Below are 11,454 nucleotides of genomic sequence, written 5' to 3'. Positions count from 1 at the left end.
GAGGCCACTGTCGGGCGCTCTCGTCCCTCGCCCTCCCCAGCCCGGGTAGCGGACAAGGGAGCCTGGGAAAGCGGTGTTGGGGAGGCTTGGGGATTAAGGGAGAAAGCAATGAGGACACTTCCGAGCGGGTCAGGCCGCGAAGGGTAGGCGTGTCCAGAGTTAAGCCTAGACACGTTGAGCTCCCATTTTCCGAGCGACCTGGCCCGGGGCAGCACGGGTCCCTTGGAGAGGGTCGTGACGGCGTCCGGGCCTTGGGGGTGGTGTCCGAAACAGAGGTCTCTAAGCTCTTTTGACCGTCTGCCCTTATCAGTAAATAATTTGAGGCCATTATTCAATGGTTATTTAAGTACGTTAGTAATAGATTATGTACATTATAAAAATACACAAAAGGGAAAATGTAAAGGACGAATGATGAAATAAGTAGTCAAAGGCGTAGCTGTTAATTATAAGAACCAGACAATTTAATGCTCGATTATAAAGTAAAATGAGTTTTGGTAAAGAACTATGCGCTTGAATATTGCCTTGTAAACAACTGAGGTATAATTTGAATACCATGAAATTCACCCATTTCAAGTGAACAATGATTTTTAGTAAATCTGTCCAGTTGTTAGCCCTCATTTTTAAAAACCTTGGATTATTACTTTGTGATTCATAAAATTTTAGGTTTGGTTCTGAGTATGTGAGTGTCTTGCTTCCATTGAGGTCATAGATGGAAAAATACTAGATGAGAATATGTGGCTCTAAATGGAAGAAGGAAGTTCCTGATTGAACTTATTAAATCATACTCTCATTAAAAGCCTTGACAACGACTTATGGTTTTCATTAAAGTTTTTATTTCCTGCCGTCCAAAAGTTGTTCTTGCAAACTAGTTGGAATAGAACAATGGGCCCAAAGTATTTCATAGACTGAAACATTTCATTCGAAATATTTTAAAATATGTTGAAAAATTTCCCTCCACTTTGGTGGGCAGCTCGAGATGCACATAGCATTTTTAGCAACAAAAATCACATTCAAATGGAAATATTTCCAAATATTCTATTTCATTAAAATTTATTTATTTATTTTTGACTGCATTGGGGCTTCGTTGCTGCGTGTGGGCTTTCTCTAGTTGCAGCGAGGGGGGGACTACTCTTCGTTGGGGTGCGTGGGCTTCTCATCGCGGTGGCTTCTCTTGTTGGGGAGCATGGGCTCTAGCCATGCGGGCTTCAGTAGTTTTGGCATGCGGGCTCAGTAGTTGTGGCTCGTGGGCTCTAGAGCACAGGCTCAGTAGTTGTGGAGCACAGGCTTAGTTGCTCCGCAGCATGTGGGATCTTCCCGGACCAGGGCTCGAACCCGTGTCCCCTGCATTGGCAGGTGGATTCTTAACCACTGTGCCACCAGGGGAGTCCCCCAAATCTATTTTAAAATGCAAGAATTATATATAGTGAATACCTGTATAGTTTCTTTTGATTTTCATTTGTTCACAATAAAACCAATTTTAATGGATTTAATGCTTTGTTTTGTTTTTCAGTATTGCTACATGACATGCTAATGTTTTACACTTATTAAAGAAAAGGTCAGTAAATATATTTTGTAAAACCAGTTGAATGGCACAGAAGACTTTCATGGTTTTTCCCATCTTAATACAATAATTGTAAAGATTGGATTGTATCTTAATAAAATTGGATTGAATTTTTAAAAATTACCACAGGCGTGTCACCCTGTAGTATTTTGTGCACTTCAGTTTCAACTTGTTTGCTGTGATAGTTTGTCTCTGGATGAAACATGAATTAATTTCCTGTGTGGTGCTAGCTCTGTAACCTTAACCTAGAACTTCCCCCTCACCCCCTTTATTCAAGTCAAAATGATCCATCAGAGGTTATGTAACTGAGCAGGACCCTATCAGGCCTTCCCAGAATAGACCCTACTCCCACCCCTCCATGTCCTCCGCCTGCCTTTTGTCTGTAGAAAAACTTTAGTCAAAGAATAAATTTGGGGCTTCCCTGGTGGCGCAGTGGTTGAGAGTCCGCCTGCCGATGCAGGGAACGCGGGTTCATGCTCCAGTCCGGGAAGATCCCACATGCCGCGGAGCGGCTGGGCCCAGTGAGCCATGGCCGCTAAGCCTGCGCGTCCGGAGCCTGTGCTCCTCAATGGGAAAGGCCACAACAGTGAGAGGCCCTAGTACCGCCAAAAAAAAAAAAAAAAAAAGAATAAATTTGACCTGAGAAGTGAGAAAATGCAGAAAGAAAGGAAAACAGTCAAGCAAGGCAAAATAATAATAGTTTAGTCATTAGAGTCAAGGACCTTTAGTTCCTTCTCAAGGGCTATAGATAATATTCTGAGCCACATCCTTTGAGCTGTTTTGCAGATACTGAAACCCCCGCCAGGTGGAAGAAGTTAACTGTATGCTGCCCACAAGCACATAGATCCCAGACCGGTTGGAACCAGAAGGTTGATAATGCTGACTCCCAATTACCTCACCACCAACTAATCAGAAGAATGTCCACAAGCTGATCACACCCTGCTCCTGGAACACTGTAAGACTCTTCACTACCCACTGCAGGGCGGGACACACAGGCTTGAGGGCTTTAGCCCACTGTGGCCCCCTTTGCCAGGCAAAGCAATAAAGCTATTTCTTTCTTCTTCACCCAAAACCCTGTCTCCAAGATTTCATCCAGCACCAGTGTGCAGAGGCTGAAATTCGTCATCAGTTACGCTTGCAGTTTTTCCATAAAACATGTTCTTTTAAACTTTTTATTCTGAAATAATTTCAAACTTACAGAAAAGTTGCAAACATAGTAAGAGAACTCCTGCATACCCTTTGCCCAGATTCACCAAGTCGATACTTCGTCATATTTGTCATCTCTGTCTACACATACAAGTATGCGTGCAAACTTCTTTTTCCCTGAACTTGTTTTTCCCTGAACTTCTTTAGCTTTCTTTAATCTGGAGCAGTTACTTGGCCTTGGTCTTTCACAACACTGACTTTTTTTTTTTTTTATACAGGCTAATTATTTTACAGAATGCTTTTCAATTTGGGCTTGTCTGATGTTTCTTCATGATTGGAATCAGGGGTCTAGAGCGCAGGCTCAGTAGTTGTGGCGCACGGGCTTAGTTGCTCCAAGGCATGTGGCATCTTCCTGGACCAGGGTGCAAACCTGTGTCCCCTGCATTGGCAGGTGGATTATTAACCACTAAGCCACCGGGGAAGTCCCAATCCTTATTTATTTAAAAACTTTTTAAATTAATAGACTTCACTTTTTAGAGCAGTTTTAGATTTATAGAAAAATTGAGCAGAAAGTATAGACAGTTCCCATATATTCCCTTCATTCCCCCCCTCCCGTTTCCCCTGTTGTTAATATCTTGCAATGGTATGGTACACTTGTTACAATTAATGATTCTATACTGATACATTATTATTAACTAAAGTGCATAGTTTACATTAGGGTTCTCTCTTTGTGTTGTATAGTTCTATGGGTTTTGCCAAATGGTTAATGTCATTAATCTACCACTACAGTATCATACAGAATAGTTTTACTGCTCCAGTGGTTAAGAATCCTCCTGCCAATGGAGGGGACACGGGTTCGAGCCCTGGTCTGGGAAGATCCCACATGCTGCGGAGCAACTAAGCCCATGTACCACAACTACTGACCCCACGTGCCACAACTACTGAAGCCCGCACACCTAGAGCCTGTGCTCCACAACAAGAGAAGCCACTGCAATGAGAAGGCCGTGCACCACAATGAAGAGTAGCTCCCGCTCGCCGCAACTAGAGAAAGCCCACACGCAGCAACGAAGACCCAATGCGGCCAAAAATAAATAAAGAATTAAATTTATTTTTTAAAAAAAGAATAGTTTTACTGCTCCCCAAATCCCCCTTTTTATTTTAGTGCTCAAATTGTCCCAGTCTTGGCCAGGGGGAGCCATTTCAAGCTGGCTCCCATTTCTTTTGATACATCCCATCTTTTGTTTTTTTTTTTTTTTTTTTTTTTGAGCACTTCTTTACCTTTGGGCATAAAATGTTCTAGGCTCATTTTATACTTTTCCTGCCCCAGCCCTGAAATCAACCATTTCTCCAAGGGGCCCAGGCTTCTTTTAGTGGGAAATAGTATTTAGAAACCAAGATGGGGGCACTAAAACTTTTGTTTTAATTAAAGAAGTGCAAATCAAAAAGTCAAAGGAGCTACGGGAAGTTCCTTTGGCTCAATGCCTAATCCATCTCATAATTGTCTGGTACCATTTTGGGTTTTTTTTCCAGATTGTGGGACATTTGCCTGATAATTATTATCAGTCAGGGATGAAGGCAGGTTTAAAAACTGGCTGGAGGGCTTCCCTGGTGGCGCAGTGGTTGAGAGTCCGCCTGCCGATGCAGGGGACACGGGTTCGTGCCCTGGTCCAGGAAGATCCCACATGCCGCGGAGCGGCTGGGCCCGTGAGCCATGGCCGCTGAGCCTGCGCGTCCGGAGCCTGTGCTCCGCAGCGGGAGAGGCCACAGCAGTGAGAGGAAAAACTGGCTGGAGAAAGGATAAGGGGGTCCGTTTTGCTCTGCCAGCTCTATTGTTCCCTAAAGATATAGAATCTGTCTTCTCAGTATGGGCTGAACAGTGAACAATAGCAGTTTTAGAAGGGAGGTGGATAGCTTGTAATAGGGCAGCAATTATACGCCCATTAGCAATAGGAGTCCCTGCAGAGGTTAAGAATCCACGGGATTTCCAAATTGAGCCAACAGCATGGCAGACTCCAAAAGAGAGGTGGTTTTCCCTTTTTCTAACGTACACACTCTAGCAAAAGCTACAAGCTCAGCAGCTTGGGCTGGTTTGACAGTGGTCAAAGATTATGCTTCAGGTGTTTCATGTGGGGAACCCATGGCATAACTAGTTATTACTTTTCTCTCGAAATTTCATTTATGAGCCATCACAAAATAGAAGTTAGTCTTGGTTGTCTGAAGGGATGTCTGAGAGATCTTCTTGTGGCTTTGAGACCATTTTTGTAGTGTCAAGGCAATCATGTGGAATGGAATCAGGCTCTCCATCATCAGGGAGGGGCATGAAGTAGCTGGATTTAGAGTATTACAACGATGGAAGATGATGGAGGGTTAATTAAAAGAGCCTGGGTGGTGCTTTGCAATGACCTGGATGGGAGAGATAGGGAGGGTGGGAGGGAGGCTCAAGAGGGAGGGGATATGGGGACATGTGTATGCATATGGCTGATTCGCTTTGTTGTGCAACAGAAGCTAACACAGCATTGTGAAGTAATTGTACTCCAAGAAAGATCTATTAAAAAAAAAAAAGAGCCTGGGGACTTCCCTGGTGGTCCAGTGGTTAGGACTCCATGCTTCCACTGCAGGGGGTGTGGGTTCGATCCCTGGTCTGGGAACTAAGATCTCACATGCCGTGCAGTGTGGCAAATAAATAAGTAAATAAATAAATAAATAAGCGAGCCTGCTCATAGGTGGTTTGTTGCCCATGTAGGGAGATGCTGCATCCTATGAACTTGCAAGATAGCAGACACAGCATGGGGAACAGAAAGTTGCATGGGAGACCCTATTGTTAGAGTACTGGCTTTGTCAATCAAGGTGGCAGCTGTGGCCACCACATGTAAGTGTGGGGCCTTACCTAATGCTACAGTGTCTAACTGGCATGAGAAATATGCTATAGGACTCACCTGAGAGGCAAAAGACTGTCCTATAATGCCTGCAGCAATTCCATTATTTTCATGGCAGTATGGATGAAAAGGTTGGTCAAAATGAGGTAAGCCAAGAGCTGGAGGTGTAGCCAGAGCTAATTTTAAGGCTGCAAAGGAGGTAGCAAAAGGCTTGCTGGTGAGGAGTTTGAAACTAGAAAAGCATGACAGGTGTTAAGAGGCCCTAAAGATATTAGGGTGGGCTGAGACATGGGCAATGAGGTAGGCTGCCTAGAGACTCCAGCTGCTTGAAAAGACTCAGAGGTGACAGGTAGAGATAAATCCTCTGAGCAGACGGTAGAGAAAATCTCACCAGTGTCAATTAAGAAATCCAGTTTGGAACCTCTGTTTTAAGTTTAATGGTAGGCTTTTGGGGTTGAACTGAGGATCCGCTGACACTGTCATTTGAGGGGGAATTGTCTGTCAGGAGGAGAAACATGAACCTGGGAGTAATGGGACCTAGAGAGGTTGTTTCTTAAATTTTCCTTTCTCTTAAGTGCAGGACAGTTTTTCCTCCAATGTCTGGATTTCTTACAGTATCTGCAATTGTCTGGAGGCAAATAGGAAGAGCTCTGAGTGGGTGTGGAGGTGCTCTTAGAATCATGCTTTTGTTTTTCTAAAGATTCCAGTTGCAAAGCAAGAACTCTTCCTGCAAACTATTTTCAAAGAATTGAACTACAGCTTCCATTATTAGCTTAGCAGTTGCCCAGACCAACTGACCACACTATTTTGAATCTGTTTTTAATAACAGGGAGAAAATTTCCCACTAAAGCAGATATGAAGAGATTCCTGTGTTCTTGGGGCTTCTGGGTTCAGTGCGGTGTGTCTTTGAAAAGTTTGTCTAAAACGTTCAACAAAGGCTTTTGGATGTTCCCCATTCTTCTGAGTGTATAATTTGACCTTAGACCAATTAATCTGGGGGGGGGAAGACTTCTACTATTGCTTGAACAGCAGACTTATAGGGCCTACGCATGTGTTCTGCCCTATAGTTCTTCCTCCTTCTGATAAATAACACAACAGATAGAAACAAAGAAAAACAGTGACCATCTGGGAGGACAGAATCAATAAAAAGCAAAATCAATAAAAAGCAAAAATCAATAAAAAGCAGAATCAATAAAAAGCAAGTGACCATCTGGGAGGACAGAATCAATAAAAAGCAGAATCATTTACCAAATGCCAGAGGCTCTATGTCACAAGGAACTAGCTCCAAAACTAATCTCCTGCTAATCTAAATAGAGAGAGAGAGAAAAGGGACTCCCACCACTTTCTTTTCAACCAGACCCTGCAGGCAGAGATCTGGGAGGCTGACGTGATAAGAAATCTTAGCTTCTGCTGGCCTTTGTCAGGTGTCTCAGGATCTCTCAGCTGTAGCAGCCTTGGGGTGGCAAGGGTCTGGCCAGTCTCCTGGCTGGCTTACCAACTGTCAGGGAGGAGGGAATTTCCCCCTCCCCTCCCTTCTTGAGTTCTTGCAGCTGGACTAATAATAAAATTGACACTAGAGAGATTAACAGGAGGAAAGAAACAAATTTTAACTTGTATATATGGAGTTCTCATAGAGATGGGCCCTAAGAAGTGGCCAAGGCAGGCAGCTTTTATACTTTTTTGATAAAGAAATAATAAATTTGTGAGGAATTTTCAGGACAAAGAAACTTAGTTTTGGGTGCTTAATTAGTGAAGAATCTAAACAAAGTTTGGGGGACTTCCCTGGTAGTCCAGTGGTTAAGACTCTGTGCTCCCAATACAGGGGTCCTGGGTTCGATCCCTGGTCAGGGAATTAGATCCTGCATGCTGCAACTAAGAGCCTGCATGCTGCAACTAAGACCTGGCACAGCCAAATAAATAAATAAATATTAAACAGAGTTTGGGTTTGGGGTAGTAAATTAAAGAAGTAACAAAGTTGGTTTATATAGGCTTCTTGGGCCTGAATTCCCTATCTCTTGTGATAAGGGTGTCCTACATCTAGATGCAAGGGAATGCACCTTTCACATGGAAGATTTATTTCCTGCTTTCAGGGGGACAGAGGAGGATCAATTTTCTTCTTGCATCCACTGCTTCTCAAACAATTTCAATTCAAAATAATCAACATGCCATCAGCATATTTTGGGGTGACCCTCCCTGAACCCCAACACCAAAATCTGGCACAAGGTGTTCAATAAATATTGGCTAATTTTTCCCCTGGCCATTGTGATTATTGTATTTTCTATTTCAGAAAGACTCAGGGGGAAGATCTAGGTCTGCTATTCTGAAGGATCATGTGACCCCAAAATCAAAGCTTTCTTGTCTAACCTCAACTGGGCTGACATTAAAAACCTTCTGCACTCACTGCAAATCTCTGCCCCACCACTTCTCATTTTCAACAGATGTCCCACTCAACTCCTACTTTCTTGGAAAATTCAGGCAACCACAGATCAGACTTTAGTTTCTCACCACCAAAATCTCACATGCATCTGAACTTGCAGCTCTTCTTTCCTTTTTTTTCTTTCTTTCTTTCTTTCTTTCTTTCTTTCTTTCCTTCTTTCTTTCCTTCTTTCTTTCTTTCTTCTTTCTTCTTCCTTCCTTCCTTTCTTTCTTTCTTTTCTTTTTTTAAACCCTTTTTAAGTTGAGAGGTTTAATTTTGAAATTGAAGGCTATGGAGAATATCTAAATGGATTTCTTTAAAAGGAGCAATAATTTGATCCAATTTTCCAGTAGAAACACTCTAGCAGCAGTGTAGAGAGTGAGTTAGAGAGAACAGTGGGAGACTGAAAGATTTTTTAAAATACAGTTGTGGTTAGGCCTGGATAAAAGTGATGCCCTTTAAGGTAGGACTGGACTCATGGATAAGGTAAGGAGCTAGTGAATACTAGGGAGTAGCATCGATCTTTTGCTAATTAGTTGTGGAAGAGGTTGTAGTTGAGGATGATGGAAGAAATTTTCACGTGTTGAGATATGGGGAACTCATTCTGGCTTAACTTTATGCTAACTAGAACAGCCTGTTTTGTGGCTTATTAAACATGCATTGTACATCTGCTTTAACCATTAAAGAAAAGAACGCATTTAAAACTCAAAATGGAGTAACTGTAGTTCAACCATTCAAAATGGAACTGGGTGGTCATTGTGGATGTGGTTTCAGACATGTTCCTGCATTACTGAGAACTTGAATCTTCTGAACTGTATCAGACTCAAGGACAGCAACAGCCATTCTCAAAACAATATCTGCTAGCAGCTGCAACCTTGTGGTCTCGAGGTCTCGCCTTGTAACTATGCAACCATTTCAGACCCCAACCAATCCTTGCTTCACATGCACCCTTACTTCTTGCCAGTTCCAATTATAATTCTTGACAAACTTATATAATTTTGCTTTTATAAGCCTCCCCTTTTTTGTAGTCCAGCAGAACACAATTCAAGTGCTTCTTGAATCTGTGTTTCCCAGGATATAGTCCTCAGTTTGGCTCAAATAAAATTATTTTCTATTCAACTTATAGATTGTTTATTGATTATTTCTTTCAACAAGGATAACTCCTAGGCTTCCACTTCAAAGAATGACTTGACGGTGAGCCCATCACCAAGACAGAAAGTAGAAGAGGAATGAAGAGCAGGGTGGAAAGACAATGAGTTTATGTTGAGACACATTACCTGCTTTAGCAGGTAAATGTTGCATGTAGAGGTCTGAGTTGGAAAAATAGATCTGGTAGTCATCAGCTTTATATTTTATTAAATGAATCCATGCATGCATATGAGGTCCCTAAGAGGGAAAGTGTATAGAATGAGAATGATAGAGAACTGAGGAACACAGGCACAGAAATTCAGGAAGGAAAAGAAGAATCTACAAATGGGTCCCAGAAGAGCCATCCAGAGAAAAAAGGGAAACCAAGGGAGTGACACAGCCTTTCTTTCCTTTTCTTTTTTATTTATTAATTTTTTTAAAATTGCAGGATAGCTGATGTACAGTATTATATGTTTCAGGGGTACAACATAGTGATTTACAATTTTTAAAAAATTTTTTATTGGAGTAGAGGTGATTTACAATGTTGTGTTAGTTTCAGGTCAGTTATACATATACATATATTCATTCTTTTTCATTTCTTTTCTCATGTAGGTTATCACAGAATACTGAGTAGAGTTCCCTGTGCTGTACAGTAGGTCCTTGTTGGTTATCTATCTTATATATAATAGTGTGTGTATGTTAACCCAAGCTCCTGATTTATGCCTCTGCACCACATTTCCCCTTTGGTAACCATGAGTTTGTTTTTTACATCTGCGACTCTATTTTGTAAATAAGTTCATCTGTACCATTTTTTTAGGTTCCACATATAAGAAATATCGTATATTTGTCTTTCTCTGTCTGACTTACTTCACTCAGTATGACAATCTCTAGATCCATCCATGTTGCTGCAAATGGCATTATTTTATTCTTTTTTATGGCTGAGTAATATTCCATTGTATATATGTACCACATCATTCCCTGTTCCCTTGTTCTCAGGGTCTCATGATTTCACACTCATTTGCTGTTCCTTCTGTCTCTCTGGCCATTCTCAAGCTCCAGCACAAACCCACACCACTGCTTTTTACTTAATATTGGTGTCCCTCACTGTTTTGTCCTAACCCCTCTTTTTACTCATTTTAAGCAATCTCCCCTCATGGTATCTTCCCCTCCATGAGTTCATTGGCTGTCATTTATGCCGGTGGCTCCCAAAATTGTCTTCAACTTAGATCTCTCTCCCGATATCCAGATTTTGTACCCTGTTATTCTGGCCTGTGAAATCTAGCTGCTTCAGCCTTCATGGATTCCTAGTTCCATCTACTCAACCCACAGGGCTCTGGGTTCCTCCTCTCTGTGCTGATTCCTGGCAGTTCTCTCCAGAAAGTCAGCCTGGGCAATCACAGAGCTTATCTCGGTTGTTTCTCTTCTCTCAAGGATCGCTGTCCTGAGCTGCGTATTGATATAGATCCAGAACCAGGAGTCCCATCATTATACTGCTTTTCAGATACTTTCTCCTCTCCATTTTCTCTGTTCTCTTCTTATTAGTAGGAAGTTTTACTTTCTTCTTTGACCCTTGATGTCTCTTAATCTGTTCACTCTTGTTTTTTTTTATCCCTTTGTACTTTTGTCCTTGGTTTTGGAGGACTTATTTGACCTCCAATGAAATTTTTATTTCTGCAACTGTGTGTTTAATTTTCAAAAGCACTTTATTATTCTGATTTTTTTTAAGTAGCACCCTGTTCTTGTTTTATGGATCCACCAACACCTCAGATCTTTTAGAACTTGGGTTTTTGTGACCTTCTTTTCTGTTCCAGTAGTCTATTTCTCCAAGAGTCAATTTGCTCTGTTTGCTTAACTTTGTCTTCTCTTTTATGCTGCTAGTTTTTCTCATCGTCTGGTAATCTTTGGACATCTATTTATTTAAAAGGTCAAAGGTTTGGTTTATTCTTTCAAAAAGCACAAAACATGATTCTTGAGCATTATAACTGATGTCTTATTTAGTAGAATAAGTTGTATCTGGGTTAGAGGTAATAAAACGTTATGAACCCACAAGAGTAGGCTCTTCTCAGTACAACTGCTGAGAGCACAGAATTGTGAAAGTGAGTCATAAGGGAGGCCGTTGAGAGCCATGTGTACCCACCTGTTTTTTTTATCTTGTTTTGACCATTTGCAAAGCTTATTTGCTGCTTCAGGAATAAATCAAAATAAAACTCCATCCTAAGCAGGGACTGAGTCCTCATTTTCCAATCCTAGAATCAGGACCAGACATTATTGTCTGGCCTTGCATATACCAACACTATTGGTGATCCATGGCCCTTGGGATTCCCTTT

This window comes from Tursiops truncatus, chromosome 4 (genome assembly GCF_011762595.2).
Source record: "Tursiops truncatus isolate mTurTru1 chromosome 4, mTurTru1.mat.Y, whole genome shotgun sequence".
In the NCBI taxonomy this organism is placed as follows: domain Eukaryota; kingdom Metazoa; phylum Chordata; class Mammalia; order Artiodactyla; family Delphinidae; genus Tursiops; species Tursiops truncatus.
This window is presented reverse-complemented; position numbering follows the sequence as displayed.